Source organism: Grus americana, chromosome 15 (genome assembly GCF_028858705.1).
Source record: "Grus americana isolate bGruAme1 chromosome 15, bGruAme1.mat, whole genome shotgun sequence".
Classification (NCBI taxonomy): domain Eukaryota; kingdom Metazoa; phylum Chordata; class Aves; order Gruiformes; family Gruidae; genus Grus; species Grus americana.
Genome location: NC_072866.1, coordinates 6,683,730 through 6,709,040, shown reverse-complemented (window position 1 = coordinate 6,709,040; position 25,311 = coordinate 6,683,730). Strand labels below are relative to the sequence as shown.

General features: G+C 39.6%; 1 long non-coding RNA gene across 1 annotated transcript in view; it reads right to left on the bottom strand.

The window, feature by feature from the left end:
• The window catches only part of LOC129213109 (uncharacterized), an 87,373-nt gene that overhangs the window by 34,707 nt on the left and 27,355 nt on the right, over window positions 1-25,311 (bottom strand). The window contains exon 4 of the long non-coding RNA XR_008579359.1: window positions 10,886-10,935. This is a non-coding gene — a long non-coding RNA (uncharacterized LOC129213109). The remainder of the gene's footprint in view (window positions 1-10,885; window positions 10,936-25,311) is intronic.

The following is a 25,311-nucleotide window of genomic DNA, read 5'->3' as shown; positions in this document are numbered from 1 at the left end:
AAGTCTGTGAAACTTGTACTCGCAGCTATCTCAGACAGCTCCACCTATGTCTCAGCTCCGGCCTCTCCTAGTGCCCCACATGATGCCAGAAATGTGTACGTGATCCCCTAATGTTCCTGCGCAATACTAGCTTTGTTTAACTAGCAAGCATTTACAAACACACCATTCAGGAAAACAAAGTAAACACGGACTCAGGAGTTATTTGCATCCATTGTGTTCATTTGCGTACACTGCAAAGAAGCACAGTGATGCAATATGCTTAGACTCCTGAATATCTCAGGGAAGGACTGTGCTGCTGCTCAGCCCTGAGGGAGCCTAATCCAACCTTAGGTCCTGGCAGTTTGTGATACCTCTGCATTGCAGATGCTGCTGTGACTTCAGCCCACGGACTGAGCTGATTAAGTGTTAACCAAGGATTTTGTACATATTTTATAGCCAAAACTGAGCTCCATGCTGCTATGGTTACTGCATCACCTCCATTAGTTGCAGTATTGCTGAATGCTTTTGTTGCAATCTGTCTGTTGGCCACTCTCTCCTCCAGCATCAACATTTTTCTAGACCTTGAACATCCTAACCCATAATGGGCCTAGCAGTTCTGCTGTTTTCCACTGGCCCCAGATTCCTTGTTCCAGGATCCATTCCTAATCCCAGTCCTTTGAGGAACAAAGAGGCTCAGCTGCAGAGCTCAGCCAGACATCCTTTACTAAGGGAGCATGAGAGATGGCAGCCACAAGACTGGTCTATCAATGGCCAAACAATAGCTGGCTGGCCAAACCTAGCAGGTGGAATTCAAATTCAATTACCCACAAGTATCCTTTATGTGCCACACACATTTTACTAGATCACGGAATATCTTGGCCAACTGGCTGAAAAGCATATTTGCATTCACAAGTTATTTTTGTGGTGTGTGCTTTTTGCTACTTTTGGAGCTTGTTTGTCTTAGCTTAACAATATGTATAGATTGCTCATGAGCTACAAGTCCCTAGCTTTCAGTAGCCTGTCAACATTAACATTGACTAGCATCACACTATGCAGAGTACTTCAGGGATCGGCAGCGGCTGACAGTTCCCCCATTGATTATCAAAGATTTTACAATTCCACTACGCCAGGGCCTACTATAACCACCGTTGCAGAATTATGCAAAGGTACAAGAAGTGGCTGGTGAAGAGACACTAGAAAAGCCTCATTTGGAAGAGCACAGCAATTTTTGCTTCACTACTGTTGATGGCTCTGAGCAGGAACAGTGGTATTACTGGTGTCCGGAGACATACACTCATGAACTTTTGCATAACGCATCAGATCTGCATGGACTTCAACAAGAAACCTCTCTTCATCCTTCTGTAGCAGAGTACGTATTTGAGTGAACCATGACAGTACTGAAAGGGACGACTTCTGTTAACAGGAAACCAGCTGTCTTGGTTAGCTACTTCAGATACCATGACAACTGCTTTAGTATTGGCAGGTCCACAGTTCTAGCCATGGTGGATACTTGCTATGAATGTTGTTTACTTCTAAGTTGTCAGCACCAGCTATGTATCTGAAAAACACCTGCTTAGGGAATGGATTTTCAAACAAGAATAGAATTAGTGATCCTACCTCAGACCCTTAGAAGGAAAGAAGAAGAAACTGCTTTCTCTGCAGGCTTTGGGGGGCATGGAGATCTCTGTGCACACTGTCTTAAAGTCTCACAGAGCCACTGAGAAAGCTCAGTTATGCAAGTAGCCATGGCAGAACTGGGGTTGTGCACTTTTACTGGTTCAGTCTAGTTTGGTTGAACTGGCTGCTGAAGTTGCAGTTGCTTGTTCTAACCTGCCTCTAGCAAGCCGTAGTCTGTGAAACTACTGCTCCCTATCCATGCACTCTACCCTGCCCCCTCTCCTAGGGAACTACAGCATGCAAGCTCTTCTCTTCCTGCTGTCACTCCTTTCTGCTTGCTCAGGCTCAGTGTCCTCAATTCACCTCTCATATATGGGAGAGCACAACCCTTGCCAAGCCCCTCAACTCCTGCCATCCAAGACACAAAAGAAAGGGCACCACCACACCTCCATTTCATGCAGGAAAATATGTACCAAATAAACTCAGGGAAAAAGCTGTTAGATATCACTGTCAGAAATGCTGTCTGCACAGTGCAGCCTCCTCAATGTCTGCAAAGGGCAGGTCACGAGAAGTGATTAGCTTTCCAGCTGAATTTTATAACTAGTAAGCACTACCCCAAGCTATGGTGGCTTAGGAGTGCTATGGAACTCAATTGACATATAACCCATGTTCAAAATAGTGAGAGTTTTATGACTAACTACTAATGGACACCCTATACAACACATCACAAAATATTTCTCCTTCTTCCAGAACTGTAAAGCTGAGCTTATTCCTTAAGTCTACCAAAAAATGTTCATCTCTAAGTTACTTAGTGCATTGGACTGAGCACAAATGGATTGATTTGCCCAGTAAAAATATCAGTTCATACACTTCTCCTTGTGTGTGTTAGTCTAAGTAGAGAGAGTACAGGTTTATAGCTAGTTGAGGGAATGCCTTTTAAAAATGTCTTCTGAATACTTCATTAGAGATTTTTGGCACAGCTGAGGCTTCCTGTGTCCTGAACACTGAACAGACAGTAAGTGCCTACACAAACAATGGCACTTCACTGAAGTCACAACTCTATACAAAGAAAAACTCAGGAACAACATGGCCTAGCAGAGAAGTTAAGTGTCAGGGGAGACTGCTGAGCAGGTTTGGCTTGTTTGTTAACCTGCAAGTGATGTACAAGGTTTTGCTGCTAAACAGGTCATCCAAGAGTGGGTGGAAAAATATTATTTTTTCCTCATCTGTAGTTTGTGCAGGAAAGTTGATAGACTTGCCAAGCAGACAGCCCTATATGATACATTTTTTTATACCCCAATTGAAAGCACTTATGCAAAAGATCTGCTACCTGGTTTTCCCCAGGGGCAGTGAAGTTATAGCTATGCATTGGAGAGCTCCATAAGTTATATACATAAACATTTAAGCATAGTGACTTATTACTAGTAGATAGCTCCAGCATGTTAATGTTCATTTATCTTTCATATTCCAAGAACAGCAGAAGAACTGTTCTCAGTATGACACCATTTACAACAGAGCTTATGCAGTCAGATTTACTGACTTAAGGCCATCACTTTGTATTTAGACTTGTCATAGTTTTGCAGAGTCCCCTGGCACACAGCACTGAGCCTCATGGCAAGGATGTTTAATACCTTTAGCAAATCGGAGGCAGGGGTCTCTGACTGGGGAATATTCAAGGCACAGATGAGGGAAAGTGGGAACAACTGACGAGACAGTGACAGACATGTTCTTCTGAGCTGAGCAATACACAGGGCTTTAGAACTAGCTTCCAAAAAAAAGAACAGCTACAGATATGAGCTGGGCCCCTCACTACAAGACAGACATTGAGGTGCTGGAGCATGTCCAAAGAAGGGCAAGAAAGCTGGTGAAGGGTCTGGAGCACAAGTCCTACGAGGAGCAGCTGAGGGAGCTGGGGCTGTTTAGCCTGGAAAAAAGGAGGCTGAGGGGAGACCTTATCACTCTGTACAACTACCTGAAAGGAGGTTGTAGCTAAGTGGTGTTGGTCTCTTCTCCCAAGTAACACGCAATAGGACAAGAGGAAGCAGCCTCAAGTTACACCAGGGAGGTTTAGATTGGATGCCAGGAAAAATTTCTTCACCAAAAGGGTTATCAATCATTGGAACAGGCTGCCTAGGGAACTGGTTGAGTCACCATCCCTGGACATATTTAAATGACCTGTGGATGTGGTGTTTAGGAACACAGTTTAGTAGTGGACTTGGCAGTGTTAGGTTAATGGCTGGACTATGATCTTAACGGTCTTTTCCAATCTGAACAATTCTAGGAGTGAAACTGAAAAGGGGAAAAAACAATACAGAATTACTACAGGCAGAAGGCATCCACTAACCTGATCTCTTCCCCTAGAGGACACTTTTTTCTTCTAAACGAGGGAAATGTAGTAGATATAGCCTATCTGGTTTTTTGGAATAACACTTTGTAACTCATAAGAATAAACTCTCTTGGAGGCAAATCCTGAATAATAGAAGAACTATTAGGTAAGGAACTGGCTAATGAAGAGTTTTTCAGTCAGAGGCCACACTCTCTCTCCTTGGTTGGGCTGCTGGGCAAGGACTGATCTGGCTTCTCCCCCACCCAGAAGAAATGCATACAATCAACCAACCATGGCACATTGGTAACACCCAGTCAAATAACTCAGTGCTGAGTTGCCTGAATGCATCCTCTGGAATGATTTCCTTCAGGTTTGGGTACCTACCTGCAAGTCACTTAATCAGAATCATGCTAACTATCCTACATTTTGTCCTTACAGGTTTTTTTGTTTCTAAGCTAAGATTATTTGATTTAGAACTCCAGAAAAAAAAAATCTGGAAGGACTGCAATGAACAGTCATTTTCCAGGTAATTTTCCATCAACTAAGAAGGATGAAGGCTGGAGTAGCCCAGGAGAGCACCAAGCCTGCCCTTATATCTGCTTTCATCAGTTTTGATGGGTTAGGCTCTCTTTGCTTTCCTGCATTCCTGCTTGATATTGTAGGCATTAAAAAGCCTGAAATGGAGCTTGTGGTGTTTCTCAGAGCTTCTACTTTTACACCAAGTGGTTCTTGGTTTGGTACTTCTGCTCAGAGGAAGACTTTGCTAGCTGTTACTGTGAGGGAGAAGGCTTTATCCCGCAATGTGATTCCTGACCCAGCTGCAGATACTTTAGAGAAGCCAAAAAAAGACTAATTCTAGCATGAGCTAACAAGCATGCCATAATCCTATCAGGCATCAGGAAAAGCACCTATTCTCACCATTCCTCTTGGGGTGTGTTTGGGAAAACTACTTTACAACACTCTCAGCTTTGTAAGTAACCACAAAAAGACCCTCCAAAATAATTTATAATGAAAAAATCCAACCCAACAAATAAAATATTCAGTAAATGGAGACAAATGAAATCCTGCATCAGTAGCACTGTGGTTATACAAAATTGTTTTCCAAGAATAATCCAGAAATTAGAGCTTTGCAACAAGTGGTTTAATTTTTTCCTCTTCTTTCCAAATTCAGATGACTTTCTTTTTTCAATGGTAATCTTAGAATGGAAATCTTAATATTTCATTTGAAAAACATGAATACACTGAAGTTTCAGAAACCAAACTCTATCAGGAACACATTTACAGAGCTAAATGAGGTAGCTGCGGTAAGTACTAAAAGGAGAAGCACTAAGCTACACATCATTTTCAACAGACCAGACAGCAACTTCTGCCCCATACAAGAAGAACTGCTTATAGCAGGACTGAAAACTATCCCAAAACAGGTGGAAATGGTTTCCCAAAATAGCTCAGAATCCAGGTTATGGTGCCCCCACAAGAGTTCAAGTAAGCAGTCTCCCTTGTTTGCTGATTAAGTTTTCACACTTTAGATACCTCTAAAACCGTCAAGTTCACTCTTGGTATGATTCAACAGCAGCAGATGCGTGCAAGTCTTAAAACACCAATGCAGACAGACTTGATGTTGGCCAAAGAGTTTCTACTTCACACAGCTTTCCTGCAAGATGCTTTTCACTACAATCAGTATTTCTTTCCAGCTCAAAAGTAGTAATCAACAAATACTGACTACAAGGGTAGCACTAACTTACTGTTTTCTTTTACAGAGCAGAGAACAATTCAAAAGGCACAGAAGAATGACCAGTGAATTCAGTACTGACACTGCTATAGACCTTAGATATCTGAAATGCGTTTAGCATCACATTACTTGGCCTCTTCCTGAAAGATTGACTTGACTGGGAAAAATAATCAAAGGCTCAGCAAATGTCTTAGACTTACAAGAGAATCTTAAAATTATACATATGAAGTGCCATGGATTTTTTTTTCCCTAGTCTCCAATCATTTTACTATTCTAAAGAATAGTAGTTGCAATTTTCTTACTGACATTGAAGTAGACCCAAAATCTGAACTGCCCATCCACAGCTTTTTGCAAATATCTTCCTGAAAGCTCACTTTATCTCAGGTGCTAAGACTGAGACCTCCTCATTTAACAGTAGGCTAATTTATTTGGTGTCACAAATCAAGTTGTTTCACTATCCAAGGAAAACACACTTTTTCTCCATCACTAACTCGCAGCCATGCATTGACTTTGCTGCTCCCTGGCAGATGGTCCTGGCAAAACAGTGACTGCCACCCAGATCATAAAGTGTTGAGAAGGCTTTTAAGAAAAGGAAATGGGGACACTGCTACCTTTGAAGGACAAGTAGTGGGGAAGGAACAGATCTCACCAAGTGAGAAGAGTAATTTGGAACAAGTTGTAAAGGATGGTGGAAGTGGTGGTGAAAAAAAGCATACTGGCAATACAGGGACAGAGGAAGATGTTCAGAGAAGGAGTTACAGGAATCAGCATAATTTTATCATGTACACAAGTGAAGCAGAGAATGTAATAGTTACCGTCCAAATTCTTTCTTGCAGAAGGCATTTCCTTCCTGCCTGATGAATTCAGCAATGGCAGGTTAATCAAGTTGTGACCTTTGCTTTTCAGCTTGTCTCAGTAATGAGGTGAAAGATTTGCAGTGAACAGCATTAGCTACAGCATAAATATACTGATTTTTTCAGTCTTAGGCACTGACAATGAGATATTCCAGACCTGCAATTCAGTCTGTGGTATACAGTTAAGCTAAGCATTCTCACTGCAAAACCATATGTGCTTTATGTCCTCCCCGTTCCCTCACTTGCCTGCTTCTGTACAGTAAACAGTAGATCATGGTCTTAGCCCATGATTCTTTGTGTTGAGATGTTTTACAGTTCTTTCCCAGGCCACTATGGAAGAACTAGTCCGTCCCTTGGAAAGACTTATGGAAAGTATGTTGAAGGGGAACCAACATTTGAATTATTTTTGCTTGCTTCCTCACAGCAAAACAATCAGGCTGCACCAAACTTTTAAGGTTACTGTTCCAGGTGAATTCTAATTTTAAAGCACTTCCATAGGTATGTTGAAGATCTGAAAAATATACTCAGCCAATCATATAAAGTACAATTTGTAAAAAGAAACAGGTATCCTTCCCTTGTGAGCAGAAGGAAATTATACTGATAGCTCATCAGTGAGAAACACTCACAAGCAAGTTTTGCTCATGTTAGTTATGAGCCAACCAGCCACTGCTGATAGAAGTGTGTCTTCCTGACTGCTGAATATTGATTCTGGATGCAATAGGCTCTAGTACCATAGCTGTGGGTGGACATTTTCGTGATGGAAAGTCCTATTCTTTTATTGTTAAAGGCATTCACAGGCTTGGTGCTGAAGCAGCTCTGAACAAGCTTATACAGGAATAAGGTAGGGGTTTTTTGTTTGGTTGACGTGTAACAACAGTGATGTACAGTCAATTGCTTCTTCACCCATTGGGCCCTTCCATCTTTGATGTGTGATAGTTCATCAGTAGTCCAAATGCTGAAGTAGTTTGTCACATACAGAAAATGTGAGTGACATGTCTTCAGAAAGAAACACAGTCTGGGATTTATATCGGTACAGAGGTTTACAATGTCTGACTCTCTAGGCATTTCTAATTGTTCTGAATATTTCTCATAAGCCATATCATTACCAAATCAAAGTCATCATAGTAAAACTTCTCATTTATTATTTCTTGCAAAGCTAGGAGAAACTAATCTCTTCTACAAATGTTCTGCATTCTTCTCTTATTTAGAAATGTCAGACTGTAAACAGAAAACAAAGTAGTAGCTTGTTTCCATTTTTGCTTCTCAGAGCACACTGAACAAGTGGCCTCTTACATACTGGCCATAGGGGAAAAATGATGCAAGTAATTCAAATGCCAATTTTATTATTTTCAGACTTCTTGCATACAGATCATTCTTCAACATTAGCAAAGCTAACACCATTTTAAAAATAAAATCCTTCTGAGAATCTAAAAAGCCTTAAGGAATTTCCTCCAACTCTTTAGGAGTAACGATGCCCAATGTTTCTATACAGTACTACTCAAACTAAGCTTCCCCCTAAAAAGCCTTCTACTTGCCAAGATTTTTTTTCCTGTTCCTTAAAAAACAAACAAAAGCTTGTTTTGAAAGAAATATGAAAAGAATCAAAGGGGTTGTGTCGAGCCAAAAGTCCTCCTTTCTCCACCCTCACTATACTCATCTGGAAAGCATCTGGCAAACACGTCCATTGATAGTTTAGAAAAGCCTTTTATCTGTCCTCACAGGCTTAAGAAGGAAAGAGGATAGCATACACATTCCATGGACTAATTGTACTTTCCCTTTATATTATTGACATTTTGAAAACATGAGAGTACAGCATAACATCTACCACACTCACTAAAAAAGCAAAAACTAAACAAAAAACCAAACCCGCAACCTCAAAAATCAACCTTCCCTGGTAAGGCTGCATGAAACTCAGGTTAGTAAAACTTGTAGGATAGAGAGACATCTGCATTGATTCAACACCATCCTCCCAACAGCAGCACAGCAAGGAGGCACAAACATACAGAGCCTACCTGAGTGCAGTTGGGCTTATTTGCTCATTATTTGGTTATGCTGGATCAGCTACACCCATTGCCTCAACCTCATTTTACTGCCTTTACACCATACTTCCCAGGTCTTTCAGATACACAAGTGGCTGGACTGCTACTGAACCTAGGGAAAAGGAGCAGAAATAGGCCCAAACTATTTCTGGATGTATTTGCTGGGCTGTCCCCTGATCCACACTCCACAACTCCCACATACTTGTTACTAATGATTCAACTAATGAACAGTAGACTGCAGTTCCCTTTAAAATGTTGCCACATTCCAGTGTAAAGCAGGGCTTTGTACCAAAGACAGAGAAAAAAAAGTTTTACTCCCATAATTTTGAATGTTCACTATAAAATGTGACCATTGCCTGGACAAAGCCAGTAAGCAGATTACTTATAGAAATACCGTCGCTCATACAGTGAGCAAGTACCAACCAAGATCACGTTATAGTCTTCCTAAGGAAAAACAAGCTATAGAAAGTAGTCAACATACAGTTAGTCTTTATTCTCTCCTAGAATTATCAGGACTAAAGGCAGGTACAGTAGGAGCTATATAGTTGCTTATTTATCTGTGAAGTCTTTTGGGGGGTTGAGGGGAAAGACATGAGAGTCAAATTTCTGGGAGTCAGACTGACTGGCCTCTCCTCCTCCCCTCAGCAAGGCCAGCACGTGTGTGTGCATGCATGTGTACTTTAAGGAAGCAACATAGGAAGGAACAAGTCCACACCCCCATCTTCACACAGATGAAAGCAGGGAGATCAAAGCCATGATCTCTCCAGAAGCATGAAATGTAGTATTTTTCTATTAAATGTCTAGTTACAGTGTGTGTATTTATTTTTAACTAGCAGGTTGGGAGGCACATGGAAGTACATGCAAGTCCTCCCAGACCTGATTCATCCCTTATGATATTAAACCACATCGTTGTTCTCCCACTTTCCCCTGTCTTAAGTCAGAACTGAAGTTCATGTAGCTGAAAAAACTATTTTTGGTATGGTAGCACTTGTAACAGCCTCTCAGTCCATTAGACCACTGTACAAACTGTCTCGGTTGCCTCAGGATGTTAGTTATGGTCATCGCTTTAAATATACTATAATCAAAGTACAGTTTTCTGCTGTCACCATCAATGAGAAAGAGGTGCAAGTTCAGAGATAGACCCAAAAATTTAGCTGTTAAAATGCAATATTTACAGTTTGATGCCTTATTGTACACTGGCATAACTGTCACCACAGACCACACTCCCTAGTTCAACAGATTCCTGAAATATCTTCTAAATTGCAACCTAGATACTTCATGTTTTCAATAAAGCTTCAGTCATTACATCCTATGGGAATAATTTTCCTCAGGTAACTATATAAGCCTCAGTTTATCCCATCCTTTATAACCCAACTGCCATAGTAATACCAGGAAATACAATTCTTTTCCTATATAGAGTATAAAAAGTTCCAGTCTCGCAGACGACCACTTTCCATTTCAGTTTTTGGCTTCTTTTGAAAGAAGTGCTTTCATACTATTTAATTTTGATGATGGTGTTATAATGCTAGCACACCAAAATCCTAGATCAGTACATTGCACACTCCACAAAGAGCTGGTTAACAATAAGTAATCCAAATCAACACAGATGAAGAGCAGCTGATAAATCCTGCCTCCATACTGTAAGTCATGTAAAACCAGGCAACGCACCCTCCTTCTGTACGCAAAGTATACATTCTTCTCCTGGTACATAAATTTAAAGCATATAAGACAGTAAGAGAAGGAAATTATGAGCTGCACTGCCTTTTATGCACATTAAGTAAAACAGCACTATGTAAATTTGAACACAAAGAAATGCAAATATTTATATAACAGTTTAAGTGGGAAACATTTAGGATGGTTCTTTTCTAGGAAAAGATTAGTTATCAAATAGCTGATGACCGTAAAATTGGAAGTTGGCTGTTTTTTTACAATCCAACCATTCAGCAGACCTTTGGGAACCTAATTCCCTTCTGTGCCCATAGGTACCCTCAGGAATCAAATTCCCCTCAGAGTGAAAACTTTAAGGTTAAGCCAGCATAAAACGCCTAATTACCATCCTGTATATAAAAAACCCCTGATTTTCTGTTTTCGGTTTTCTTAGCATTTGACTTCCTGCAATGATAAATACAAGTACTCCAATGCCATTTCCCCATATAAAGTGGCCACAGTATTGCTTTCTCACATATTTAAGATGTACATGCATGATAAAAACAAAAGAGAGAGATCAACCTTTATTTAAAAAACACATTATTTGAACCATTGCAATATATTCTTTGGCAGATGCAGTCTCTCAAAAGCGATTTTAAATCTGAAAGTTAGAACAGGTTTGCAAGTGACTCACTTTGAGGAGAGCTCTTGGGAATACTTTCTTGGCTGTCTTGTAATGCAGAACTGAGGAGAGATGGGGAGGAAGAATTAGTATTTTTTTGGCATATAGTTTCGTGGGTTTAGCACTATCAAACTGGATTTTACAGGCCATCATTACTGTCTAAGATTTCACGTCTTGCAAACTTACGTAGCTCAGCTGTACAACATGCAGTATACTTCATCAAGAGGCAAGACTGTTACATTACTAAGAAGTAGGAAGAAGTCCCGTAGGTATTTGAATTTCTGGGATGATATTTTCAGCTGGAAAGCAAAACAAAAAAAACTCTCATTTGTCCACATTTCTACTTCTGATTTATAATGAGGGCTAAAATTTGTTTTGAAGAGTCTATTTTAGAATGCAGTACAGATCTGTGGAAGCTGTCATGCTAATGATATTATACGATGTTTGGCAGTCCTCACTGTCTTGCCACATACTCCTCCCAGCTGCAATTACATTTTAATCATTCCACTGAGCTCTCTAATGGACTATCAGAGCCTGAGGACATTGATGTTAACAGCTACCATCAGTTAAAAACAAAAGCCATTACAAATAAAAATCACATCATCCTATTTGATTTCTATAGCACTCTTAGAATTTCTAATTTTAAGCAACAAAGTTGATCTGACTGTATGCTTTACTTTTCATTCAGAAGAAGAGTATAAAGATATGAATGAAAAAATACACTCCTCCTATGCTACGTATGTGTACACGTATAGCTGAAGATGTATCTCCTCCTTATTTCTGTGGTCATGATGTCCTCCCACGCTTTGTGGCACTGTCATGACTTAAGGCAGACAGGCACAAAAAATGAATACAGGTTTAATGCAAACTTCATTTAATACAAAACAACGGATGTTACAGGGTTAGAAAGTGACAGGAGGTGACTACATGCTTAAAGTTGTTTCACACTGCCATGAGCACGGGAGAAGTTTGTCTGCTCAGGTAGCGAAAAGTACAGCCATAAGGCTAACTCTGCTAACAAAGCAGCAGGTGCCTTCAGGTTAATTATATCCTGCCTTCAACAACATAAAAAGGAAGCTAAGCCTCAGTCAACATCTTCAATGTCCTGAAATGACATGGTCAGATTGCATGCTGGCCATTTGGCACCTACATACATGCTTGACACCCCAGCAGGCTTCTGCTCTGCCTTTCCCTTTGTAGCACTAGTTAAGATTCCATCTATAAAGCATATTAAAATCTTCTGAACAAAGATAGTTCATGTTGCTAATTTAGAAGACAACAAGCAAGAACTAGCAGCATTAGTCAGTCTAGAACATGGATCGCAGCCTCACAAGAGAAAACTCTTCCAGTGTTTTGCTAAAGGCTTTCGGCAAAAGGAAAAATGAAACCTAGATTTTGGCAAAATATCCATTCTGCTTAGGTTTGCTATGTGTGCATTCCTCTGCTGGAACTACATATCTAACTGATTACTACTTGTGTTAGTTTTATTAGAGATCATGGAGCCTCATGCCTTGCGGCAGTTAATACAGCTCAGCATTTCATAAAGAACTGAAGTCTCTCCTCCCTCCTCCTGGTTCACTGCTCAAATGCTATTTATTTCAGAATGTCTTTGTAGATCCTAAGCCTGCTTTGATTCTGTTGATATTACCGACAAAGCTGAAAGTATTAATTGCTAAGGTTACAAAAAACCCAATCTCAATTCTTACTCAGGATCTTGAGCTTAGACTCAGCTTTATGACTATTACACCATGTATACTATAATTGTTTTGTCAAATATTATTTCCTGTTATCATCTGGTTACTTTTAGTAAAGACAACTAAAATGAGTGAAACCAAGTGTTGTTCTTTTCACACTTTCCACTAACTAGCATCTGTTCTACACCCCAAAAACCCCCTCCTGAAGTTTTACTCATTTCAGAAAGAAGAGTGCTCTTGTTAACTGTTATCCAAGTATCATCTTAATTCATAACTAGATATTAATTTTGTTACAAAAGATGATGCTTAGTTCATGAAATGGAAAGCAGGAAGAGGATAAATATTTTACTTACACCAAAAAAACTAGAATTGAAAGTAAAAAGGAAAACTCAAATACATAGAGCATTAAGAGCTTACAAAAATGGAAAAAATATCAGTAGTCATTTCCCTTAAAGTAATACTCTGCCCTCAGACCAAACTGGAACAGCATGCTGCCTTGCCAGCCTGAGGACAACATCCAGCCATGACTCACCGGTGAGCAAGCAGCAGTGAGAACCTGGCAGCTTTCCACATCTCCCGAGGCCTGGGCTTGTGCTGTCTTGTGCCTCCCCTCCAGTTCTGCCCGCAGGACTGTACTAGGTCATCCTTACAGGTAAAACACAGAGTCCTGGCTAATAACAGGTTTGTGCTTCAGTAGGGAGCCTGGTTAGGAACCTGTCAGTTCTGCACTCCCACAGCAGCAGCCAGGTCAAGCAAGCCAGTTGCTAAAGAGAGCACTGTTTGCCTTTGCTTGTAGTGTTGCCCCCCTCTCCCCAGCATCAGTGTTGACTTTCTGCCAAGTGGCAGTGGGTATCTGTGCCCCTTGGACATCATCATCCTGGAGAAGCAGTAGTGAGACAGAATCTTAGATGTATTTTAAGTGAAATTGCTTTTGTTAACACATACAGCCCTAAAATGAGGTGTCCTGTTTGTCAAAACAGTATTATAGATGGTCCCTAGATTGTGCTTACAGGAAATAATTCTTACACACCAGCCGTATCACAAAGCTATCCCCTTGTACTGTTTGGGGTCTATGTGTGTCTTCCTGATCTGAGGCCTCACAGATCTTGGCATGCCTGCAGTTACCCTTTCTTATGCAAGGGTTTTCTCCTTCCTGCTTACCCAGCCACTGTAAGCAAACTTACTCTTACCCATATTCCCTTTGATAAAAGCTGCTTGCAAGCTGACCCTTGCTAGATGTCCAATAGTTAGGTGAGAAACATGGCATACCTTTAAAATTCCTGACAGTGAGTTAATACATAACACTAGAAGGTTTCAGGCAAAGCAATCTCCATCAGCATATTGCCTGTATACTTGTATGCAAATCCTAATAGCGTCACTTAACCATAGTGTATCAAGCAAACCAACCTCCTAGATCTTTTATTTTTCCACTGGAAGAACCTTAAATCCAAGTTAGCCTCTAGAGAGCACTGTCAGTGGTACAATTACACATGCGCACATTAGATAGCCAAATAAAGCCTCTTCCATAGTCTGTACTGACAGGCTATGATAACTAGACTACTTTTGTTGACAAATCCTATAAGCTAATGCTTCCACAGTCTTAACTTCTTCCTTTAGATGCCCTAAATTACTGACTACTGCTCCCTGTATGTCAGAATTTGTGTTAGCAGAGGAAGTGCAGGGACAACTGGTTTTAATAGAAAAGGACAAACACATAAGCATTGAGTCAGGATCTCCAGATATCTAAAGAGGAACCTAGAAGAACAGGGCCCAACTGCAGGCTGCCTACTGTACCTTGCTGATCATAAAGAATATGATCTACCTACATAAAATGCACTTAACAGATTACAAATGCAAGACTTACAGGAAAACCTATGAAATGACAGGCAGACATGTCACCCAATGTACCCAGAGATAAAGAGCAAGTTTAAGATACATTTGCTTATATTTCCAGAGTGACACTACTGTCTTTGTAAACTCAGAGAAGCATCACAAGCTAAGACAATATTCAAACCGAACACTAAGGTCAGGATTTAGCTGCCTACACATGGTATCCTAAGGGTGTAGATCTCAAGTCCTGCATCACAACCTCCATCCATCCAGTGTACAGGTCTCAGGCACTTAAGGGCATTTCAAACAGATTCATAACTCATTAACCCAAACGCGTAATCCCTCTCCCCAGTGATGAGCACCCACTTCTCTAAAATGCTACAGAGGCTCTGGCAAATCAAGGCAGGGGTGTGGAAATTAGCTCATGATTGAACTAATCAGAGTACTCTGAAATAAAGCATATCTATTTTATAGGAATAAAGAATTCATGGGTGTTAAGGTCTTTGTCAGGAACATAATAGAACACCAAAGTCTGGAAGCAAAACTGGTTCATGAGCTCAGGTCTGTATCTAAGCTCAGATTTCAGTTACTTTGATGTATTACAGTGCTCCACTCTGCAAGTTACAAACCCATGTCCAGTCCAGACATTTTTCTATATAAATACCCTCTATTCCAACTAGTTTTCAGTATACAGCAAGTGTAAGTCGTTTCTTGACTTAGGAAAAGGTTAAATAACTAAAAAAAGCAGCAAGGTCAGCATTGCTAACACTCTGAAAACCTCATACTTCAAACAACAGAAGTATTGTTACTGACTGCCATGATGTTATTGTTGCATGACCTGGCAGGAATAATATGCAGTTTCCAGGACTCAAACTGAGGTGCTGCAAGAAAAGTAGACTACAATAATGGTCTGTAGTTACAGACTACAATTCTTTCTTTTGCAGCTGAAAACAGAAAAGGCAGTCAAAATAAATACAGGCCCCCAACATACAGGGGGTCACATGCAAGTCAAGAATTTACTTGTTTAATGATTACAAAAATAAAAAAAAATCACAGAAGTTACAAACAAAATCCTCAAGTGCCACTGTGGTTACAAATCTGGCACTTAAGGCTAGGATTTGAAAGACATATACAGAGTCCTCTCCAGCACAGGAAGTGTCCTTTCTTGGGAAGATTCTGAATTTTTATTTAGCATATTTCATAATTGTTGCAATGGCCCAAAAACTTGTGGTAAACTTCATCCTCTTGTGCTGTTTGTGGCTTTGAGATCTTCTTTATTGATATAGGATTTATTATATGGGTTTGGAAAGCAATTTTGCAGTCCAGTGGCCTATACGGTTAACTCCTTTATACCCTTTTGAACTGGTTACTTACGCACCGTTACCTGTAACTGAAAGGCTGACCTGATCCAGGTGCTCCCTTTCAATCAAATAGGTGAAATTTCTTCTTAAAGGGAAAGAGCCAGAACCTTAATTTGCATTATCAGCAGTAATGCACACAAAATGCAGCAGCTAACAATATTTCAACATATCTAGTGATACTACAGGACACAAGTGTGAGTTCTTTTCCTATTGTAGATATGCCCACAGAAATACAACACAAAAAAAAGAAAATTACTGGTTTGGTTCCCCCCCGCCCCGCATTGGTGTTTTGACAGGTTGTCTTTCAGGATTTTAATCTATAGCCCATGGGCTTTTCTTTTACACTGAGAAGTTTGTCATATTTAACATTAAGTTTGCTTGCGAGGAACAATACAAAATCTTATCCAGAAAGCTAGGAATAGTTTCCTATATATGTTGATATATTTTGCTCAATCAATGCTGTTTATAGAAGGGTTGGGCCTCAAAAATTAAGATTCATTGCATCTAACCACATCTCAGACTGGTGCACTTAACTATGCTTTGAAACTCAGTACAGTCTTATCTACATTGGCTCCCTCCACAGGGATGTCCCTCCTACAGCCCCATTACATCGAGATTTGCATTCCTGCTGCACACCTATGTTTAATTTTGAAAGTATACATTCAATCTAATGAGGAAAAAATGAAATTAGGTGCCTAGACTGATATGATAAGCACCATTGAGGGCAGGCAAATAGTAAGCATGTTTGCTTATTTCCCACAACAGGTTTTATCCACTGAGACATACCCTGAAATTAGAGGATAAGTAAAAAACTTAATAAGGGAGAAGGAAAGATAAGGAAGATGAAAACAACCCTCTTTAACCATCCTCTTTGTCACTGTCCAGACTGCTCCTGTTTAATCTTGCTTTGAGGTAGCATTAATAGACATTACATGGAAGTACACTGTATAGGGGTATAAACACTCGTCCACCTACATACAGTGCTGATGGAAGAACAGGATTATTTCTTGGGCTAGTTTACTCAGTGATGGGATCATTCAGTACCTCTTATTCCTCTAGACCTTCCAACAAGGGTTTTCCTGACAATTCTCCTTTATTGAGTCTTAAAAGGCTGAAATTTCACCTGTCTACAGTGTTATAGAAGATCAGGCAAAGGTATTGCATCATTTCCTGATAAATCTTTGGAAAAAAGAAACAACTACCCTTCTTCTGCACACCCTTGCCAGTCCTGGGGTTTACAGAGTGTAGCAGAACTTGGACTGTGTGAGATATATGAAGTGGTAGTCAGAGGAATTGCATTCTGCCTGGTCCTTGTGAGACAACGTTTACTGGCTGGTGCTTCTCTCATATTCTGTCCTTGTTTATATTAGCTATCAAATCAACTTCTCTAGCGTGGTGGGAAAAATCACCCTGAATTAGCTTCCTGAACCTTTTCTGGATTTCAAGTTCTTAGTTACACTCTAATAAATACAGCTATTTTGGGAAAAAGACAAGATGCTTTATACTTGGCACAATTGTGTGAGGCTATCATTAATGCTAGACAAATCCAAAAAGGCAAATAAGTTTAGTCTAGCAAAGCAGAGGGTTACATTCTTCATCACAAAATAGGAAATAAAAAGTTATCAAAAACAAAACAAGTAAGACACAGGACGTACTTGAAACAGCTCAATTCTCCCAGCTGTCTCAAGATTTTTGAGTCATTTCCCAGGAGTAGAGATGAGAGAAGATGTAATGTAGCTGTACTGAATCCCAAGTTTTGACTTTCAAAAATAGCCTCACATTATTGTGGAACTAGAGTTAGCTCTGCTGAGGTCGCTCAGTACTGAGGGTACCACTCTCCACTTCATGCAACATCCATTTCTTCCCCCTCATTTTGATTCCCAGCTCAGATGACATCAACATTTTCTCTGCCTGGGTGATTTTTCTGACTTTACAGTCAGTCTTTGTACATTTTTTTAGCTTAAGTCATCTTCAAGAGGGATAACATTCTTCAGGACTCATACAGCACTAAGTCCATCTCAAGCAATGCTACTATCCCTACTCTAACTGAACACATTTTAGTATGTTATTATATCTTCAGAGAGGTCACTATACAACATTAACCATACAGGTGATACACTTGGTTGTGAATGTGTGTTCCTTCCCTAACATTTAAGGGAAGGAGCTTTCAGTTAAGGTGTGTTCCATTTTCCCCTATCACAGAAAGGTTGAGGTTGGAAGGGACCTCTGGGGGTCATCTGGTCTAACCCCCCTGCTCAAGCAGGGCCATCTTTTCTCCTCTGGGTGGGGAGGAGAAACATCTTTGGAGTCTTTAAGACTCTATGGCTGATCCGATCTAATGACAGCAATAGCCCTGCTTCACATTAAAGGTTGGGCCAGAGGTACTTTCCATCCATATCTCTAATCCCATAAACATGAGTGCGCTTCATTCAACTGAAAGCTTGTGCCTCTTCCTGGTCAAAAAGTACCCCCATCGAGCAAGTCAAACATCACTTCAATCAGTGTGCATTATTACAACCAATTTCATTCACACATTGCAGTTCTACATCTACTACTAGCAAGCAGACAACTCCCTATGAACTGAACACTTCAGGCACTGTCTTACTAGAATATATACAGCTATGTATTTTTAATGCTATGATGACTTGGTTCCTTAACTCTAGTTGAACCCTGTCTTCCTTTCATCGAATATTTACAGCTTTTTGGTAATATTTTGTACACCTGTTGGGTTTTTATCATTTGTCTAAAAGCCATTGCTAATGTTTGCATAATAAGGGATTCTTTTAGTGAACAAAGATAACAGTAGCTAGGTCAACAAATTAAAATTAAGAAATAAAGCCACGCAGAATTCAACAATAAATATACACAGTCACAATATTTAAGTGTATTATTCCCTACTATACTAGTCTTCACAATACATCTTATAGTAAATGAACAGGAGTTAAGACAATATATTCCAGTCACCTAAAGTAGCACTATCAACTTTTATTAGATGTTGGGTCAATTCTGCTTAATTAGCACCTATAAAAAAAAGCTTCTATTTGAAAGTGATAGAAATAAATTATGATCTGTCATTGAAAGCTACACTACCAGTTGCTTTTCCGTAATTCATGGGTTAAGTCTGTTCTTGCAAAAGTCACTTCTTATCTTAGCATTCCACACAATGGCTGGCAGTTCCTTAGTTCCAGCAGAGTGCAGCCATCATTGGAGCTTTGAACATTTAGGCACTTCAGCTAACCCTGTGGAAGGTTATCACACAGGTCTTCGGCCTGGTATGGATTTGTATTCAAGGATAGCCAATACAGAGAACAGTACACAGAAGCCAAGTGTTCCTTGGAGTCATCTGTTCACAGAAGACAAACTTTGACTAAGATTTCATAATGCTTCCATTTGATAAGGAAAATTTATTTTTGTATGCATACAGATGCAGATTGCAGAAGAACTTACATCTTTGGTATGAGTCATTGTTGGCAGAAGAGTACATTTAAAGCTATTTACTAGTTTATTAATGACGGAGAACATAAATCTGAAGTTTTTAAATATTTATCATTTGTGTTCCCTTAACTATCTGGATGAACAGGTTAAATACAGTAGTTTTATACTGAATGAACCTTGCAAGAGACAGAAAGACAATAATTAGATCTAGTGATCTTATAACCATTTTAAAAATCTTTAGTTACATACTAAGAAATTAATGGAATTCTTGGTACATAGCAGCTTCCACCTTTGATAGTCCAAAAGCACTGGATGCACACTAACAGATGGATTTTAGAGTTGTTATGGAAAAATGTGATCTAGCTATTGGCTGTAATATGAGAACTGCTACAACTACATGCTAGAAAAGAGACAGGAACAAGACTCATTTCCTTAGAGGAGGTGGAACAGGACTAATGGAAGCAACTGCTTTAAGACTCCATGGAGAGAGATCATGTAAAGAAAGGGCTGGATCACTGTTCTGATAAAGAAAAGAACATTCATTCTTGCTCAATGAAAATTATTACACTTAATATGTGCCACTAATCTTCCCATATGCCCTGGAGATCTAAGTGAGCCTATGCACATTGTTCTTTGATGTTTTTGATGGCAACTAATTAATCTTAATGAGAGGGAGTGCTGAGTTTAGGGGTTTTATTTCACTGCACTGCAATTTGTTTTCACTGGCAACTGGCTGACTTTTCCTTTACAACATGTCTCATTTATTTTGACAATGCAGTCAAAGATTGATACATCTATGTTTAAAGCATTATGTTTTTAAAAATTGCAGTTCAGAGTCCCATTTAGGTACCAAGCCAACAGTGATTTATTTAAGGGTTTATTGTGTTTTCAATTACTAGTTCAGTTGCTTTTGGAGCTTTTTTTCTGGCCTCTACCCTCAGTTCCTACTTGGACACTCTTGCACATCCTCCATTTGCTATTCTCTGAAGACTTTGGTATCCAAACCACTGCCTTGTTTTCTTCTTGCTCAACAACAGCAACAGAAAGCCAGTGGCAAAGGAATCTGGCAGCAGAACGAGTCACCACTAACTAGTTCATGAAAGCACATATAATCTGAAAGAAGTTACTGTATACTAAGTATGCTACCTTGATTCTATTAATCAAATAATAAAATTCTACTTGAACTATAAAATCTGAAAGATAAGTAAAGAAATACAGAAATGAAAAAGTAATTTATTATGCTGATGAAAGCAAAACCAGCCATTCCTTTCAGCTCCTGAATTTAAGTGGTGTGTTAAAAATACATTTAATTATTTAAAGCTAAAATAAGATATGGAAGCAGTTTGTCAAAGTTAGAATTCATTTTTTTATACGAGAAGAGCGCATGGGGCGGCAAGAGAAGTAATACATTCTAAGATGTTGCCGTATGCCCTGGACTGTGCACTTGCACAGACAATATGCTATCTGAGTAACTACTGTGAGCAACTGGATTTATTTTAAACTATTAGTTCCATCACAGCTTCTTTCTGCTGAAGAATACAGCATTATTTATATTTAAATTTCCTCTTTAAATCAGATAAATCATTTAAATGCTTTGGTAGCAATTATGGCACTTCGGGTAACACTTCCCATGAGGAATATTATAAGCTTCCATCCTCCTACTTATGCAGGAAAATGGGGAATGTCCAAACATTATACATGAGATACTTGTTAAAAGACAAACTGCTTTCCTTAGGCTGTAAAGCAGGCAGGACTTGTCAGAAACTCTCTAGTAGTGGGTATTTCCAGTAACAAGACTGCTAGAGAAGAGCGCATATGCAGTAGGCTCCCAGTTTCCATTTCAGATAGTCTTCTGTTTCATTAGTTAGCACACTTCCAATTGTGTGTATCTTTAAGCAAAGAGTTCCCGAGGGTTTGCAAGGCAACAGGGACAGTTTCTGATTTTTCACAAAGGCCAGCCAAACTCTCCTAGCCTAAATCAGAAGATTCAGGCAAAGACTTGATTGCCAGTCTTGAGTGCATCAGTCTAATTGGCACCATCTCTGTTCTACCAGTGATCCCCTGTAAGTCACCATTACTAAGTCCTAGATGCTTTCCTTGGCAGCCAAGATCCTTCCACACCCACACAGAAGTGGAACATAACCTTTTAGCTTGAGGCTTTAGTACTCAGCCCCATCACACCAAATTGTAACGATGTGAGAGTGGAACTAAGACTGTAAAGATACAGTTGTACTGCGGTTCCTACATCTTCCTTCCCAGCACATGCAAATCTCATTTCAAGTATAGTCCTTAATAATGAGCTGCAAAAAAAGGCTTACTGTAACACCAGCCATCTGCTTCTTTTGATTAGCTATAGATTTTATTCTAAGATGTAAGCAAAGTAAAGTAAGCTCCCCCCCAAAAAAATAGAAGCCCAATCCCCTCAGTCAAAGTCTAGCTTGATTTTCAAGGCTGCTGTGCAATGGAGACTAGTCACTGCTAATTTATCTTTTATTTCCCCTCTATCTCCTAGATCATTTGAACACTGAACATTGGTTTCATGTTAACTTATTAAAATCTGTTAATGATCTCAACTGGCCCAGACTCAGTGGTCTCAGAATAACCAGCACAGGTCACAGCATTGCCATAAAACAGAAACACAAATTGAGATCTGGCACTATCAGTGCTATTGGAACTTGAATGCATTCAGGTTGAACAATAGGCCACCAGTAGTTTTCTGTATAACTCTACCACTGCCCGATCCTGGAAAGTGATGATGAAATTTGAGAAGTACTCAAGCCCTAGTTTCAAAAACCAACATCAAGAGATTCTCAACACATCTCATACATCAGCATAATGAACTATTCACTGGCTGGCCAACTTACAACAATAAACAGAAACAAGAATCCAAGTTCCAAACCTCAGAGTTACCTTGCTATTACTTCCTTAAGTACACATGAAGGCAGAAGCATTTTATTATTGCATTATATATGTGTTCTTAAAAGCCACAAACTACTTGCATTTTAAACTGTAGACTTGGAGAATTGCATTATAAGAACTTTAACTAAACAATTTAGAACAGAAGAGTTGTGAAAATTCCTAAACTTACCTAGTGACATTGTCCAGAAGTATTGCAAGCCAAAGAATAAAGCCCCCTTAAGTTATTTTTCTGCTCTGATCCATTGCAGACTTATCTAACATTCAGAAGTTCTTCCTGCTGCTTCTCTACAAGTTACTCAAAAAAGGCAAATGAGGGCATTCACAACCTTGGGAAAGCACTCCACTAGATTATTCACCTTTACTGGATTAATTTTCATCATTAACAAACATACATGTCCTATTTGTGATTTAGGGAAATCTCACATATAACATACATTTCTATATAAGTTTGTTTGCTTTTTAAATGCAGATAGCTTCACTCAGAGGAAGATTTCTGGCATTATACACATAAAGATGACTTCCCTCTTCCCCCCCATATCTTGCCAGTGTTTTTAATGATGCAAGATAAAAACCCCAAAAGATGTGAAAATCTGACTTCAATGTTTGAGCACACTTTTGTCACTGCACTTGCTCACGTTTCCTGTAAATGCTAACAAAATTGATTTTATGGCACTGTGGCAGAAAGTTTGAGTCTAAATACTATTACTTTTTTCATGAAAATTAACTTCCCACAGAAGTGATCCCTATCTCCTGTAAATGGAGAGGTAAGCGACCAAGTGAAGATCTGTGGCAAACTGCCCACAACTTTGGATTGACCATGGATGGTCTCATAAGACTTGACATTTACCCACCTCTACTAGCATAAATACACTGTCAAGACACATGAAACAAGCCAAGTACTTGTGTGCACGATTATATACTTCCCCATTATTTTCCATTTCTTTTCTCCTTTTACTCTACATTTTATGCACATTTTTACCAAGTTACACTTTTTCAGAAAAACTTCTACTGACAGGAAGCTGTGCTTATGGTTAAAATACTAAACAGTAGGAGTTACTTTCCATCCCTGCTGTACTATTCAGTGACTAGACTCTGTATCTCTTTTCCAGTATGCAAGGTAACATCACCACCACAGAGGGACTGTGCATCAACATTTCTTAATGATTAAGACTCTACGTTGAGCTCTGTTTTATTCACAGATGTTTCTCATTGGTATCATGTGATGTAGTCCTGCATGTGCATTTCTGTTACTTAGATTTCTCCCTCTCTTTTCCTCACAGTAACACTGGTTTGGCTTCCACTGCTCTGGACTGTTAGCTGTAGAGGGAACTGGGACAGGCTGCTTTTAACAAGCAGTAGATTTCATTTTAAACCCTTTTGCTCAGAATACAAATCCTTGAATGTTTTCCAGAAATCTGAAGTGTGTTGGCTTCTGTACTCAGAATCATAAACACAACCATGCTTGTCTAACTAAAAAAAGTAGAGATGCAGTTCTGTTATCCATTCATGATAGAGCAGTCAAAATACTTTCACCCTGTCTACTCTATCAATATCATAACTGGGTTTCTCTGTGTGGGAGAGGTGGGGTTTTCTGAAGGGGAGGAGTTTGATTTTTTTTTAAATTTTTAAGTAGTTCCTTGGACTAGCCACCAAGATTTCAAATAGTTCTCATTACACAGATGACTAATAATCAAGGCACTCCTCAGACTCTGCCATTCAATTGTGCAATTCCTTCAGTAGGGCATTACCCTATGCTGTGTGCAAACTGAGCGTGCCACTTTGCGTCAGCAGCAGACAGCCTGGGAAAACACTGCTTGCCTGACATCGTAATTCTTTAATTAAAAAAAAAGTCTTCAAACTCTAAAGCCTCTAGGGATGTTAAGTTTAGCTAAAAATCTAAATGTTAAATTACACCAAGTTGGAATGCATAGCAGCATCTCAAAGTCAGATGCTGTGACTAAGGATATGGTAATACCAAAAAAAACCCAGCAACCCAAAATCAAAGCACAGCCATGCTCAAGTTAAGCAGTTTAAAGCTGACTCTAGTATCATAGAAAGCAAGTAATACCAACTCAGAGGGAGGAATTATCCAGCTTCACCTCATTCTGCTCTCTTATTTTTATGTCTAGGCAATGCTGATGCACAAGCCAATATACAGCTAAGTCTGTCCACAATCCTAGTATCAATGACATAGCTAGGCTCACTCTGAAAAATTTAAACAGTCAAACTGTTGCCCCAGCTGAGCTGTGACCTGAACAGGAGATCAGCCAAGGACATGGATATTACATGTGGCAAAACTCCACCTCCACACAGGCTCCCTGTTTAAAGCCTGTCACTGCCTCAAAGATTCAGGTCTGCTCCAATCCAGCTCTACACAGCTACATTCCACCTTCATGTCTACACATTATCTAAACTTTCCCTTTAAAATCCTTAAAAACAATCAAGCCCTACAACTGTCAATCCAATTACACCAGTATTTTGCTTTCACTTAAAACAGCAGAACAAAAGGAAAAAAGCCACAAAGCCCAACCCACCAGCAGGAAGTAAATGGACAGAGAACATTTGTTTGGAAGGCAGCAAATGAAAAAAAAATTATTTTCCATCTTTTAGGAACACCTGACAACCTGGTAACTCTTCAAATCACAAGATCCCCACTCCATCAGGTGAAATCTTCTCTGTAACCCTCAGCACAATGCCAGCTCACAGTAACTTGTACAATGTCCTGCTGCTGGTGATGCAAGGCCAGTGAGATACAGTAAGCAACAGTCATGATTTTGGACTCTCTTGGAAGGCTGCCTATAACTTGTGCTTACTGTTTAGTTTTTATTTTCCCTGGGCCAAAACACTTCTTACTGTATATGTCAGTCTAGCATCCACAAATCTACCCTGGATCTAGAAGAACCATGTAAGTACATTTACCATTTGATGTGGTTGCCCCTGGAGAATAAAAGCTGTGAGATGGGGTTTCAAACAATCACCTAGAAGGTGATTCAGAGCTAACTGGCTTTGCTAACTGTGGCAGAAGATTGTCCTGAAGGGGTCTGCAGAAGGACCTAATACAGATTGCAGCACCAAAACAAACCAGGTTGGCTACTATAATGGTGGGAAGACATTGCCATTAGAATCTCCACCTCTGCTGCACTTACAAATTTTTTTTTTTTTTTTTGCATAACCTAGGCTGGGGGGCTGAAGGGGCAAA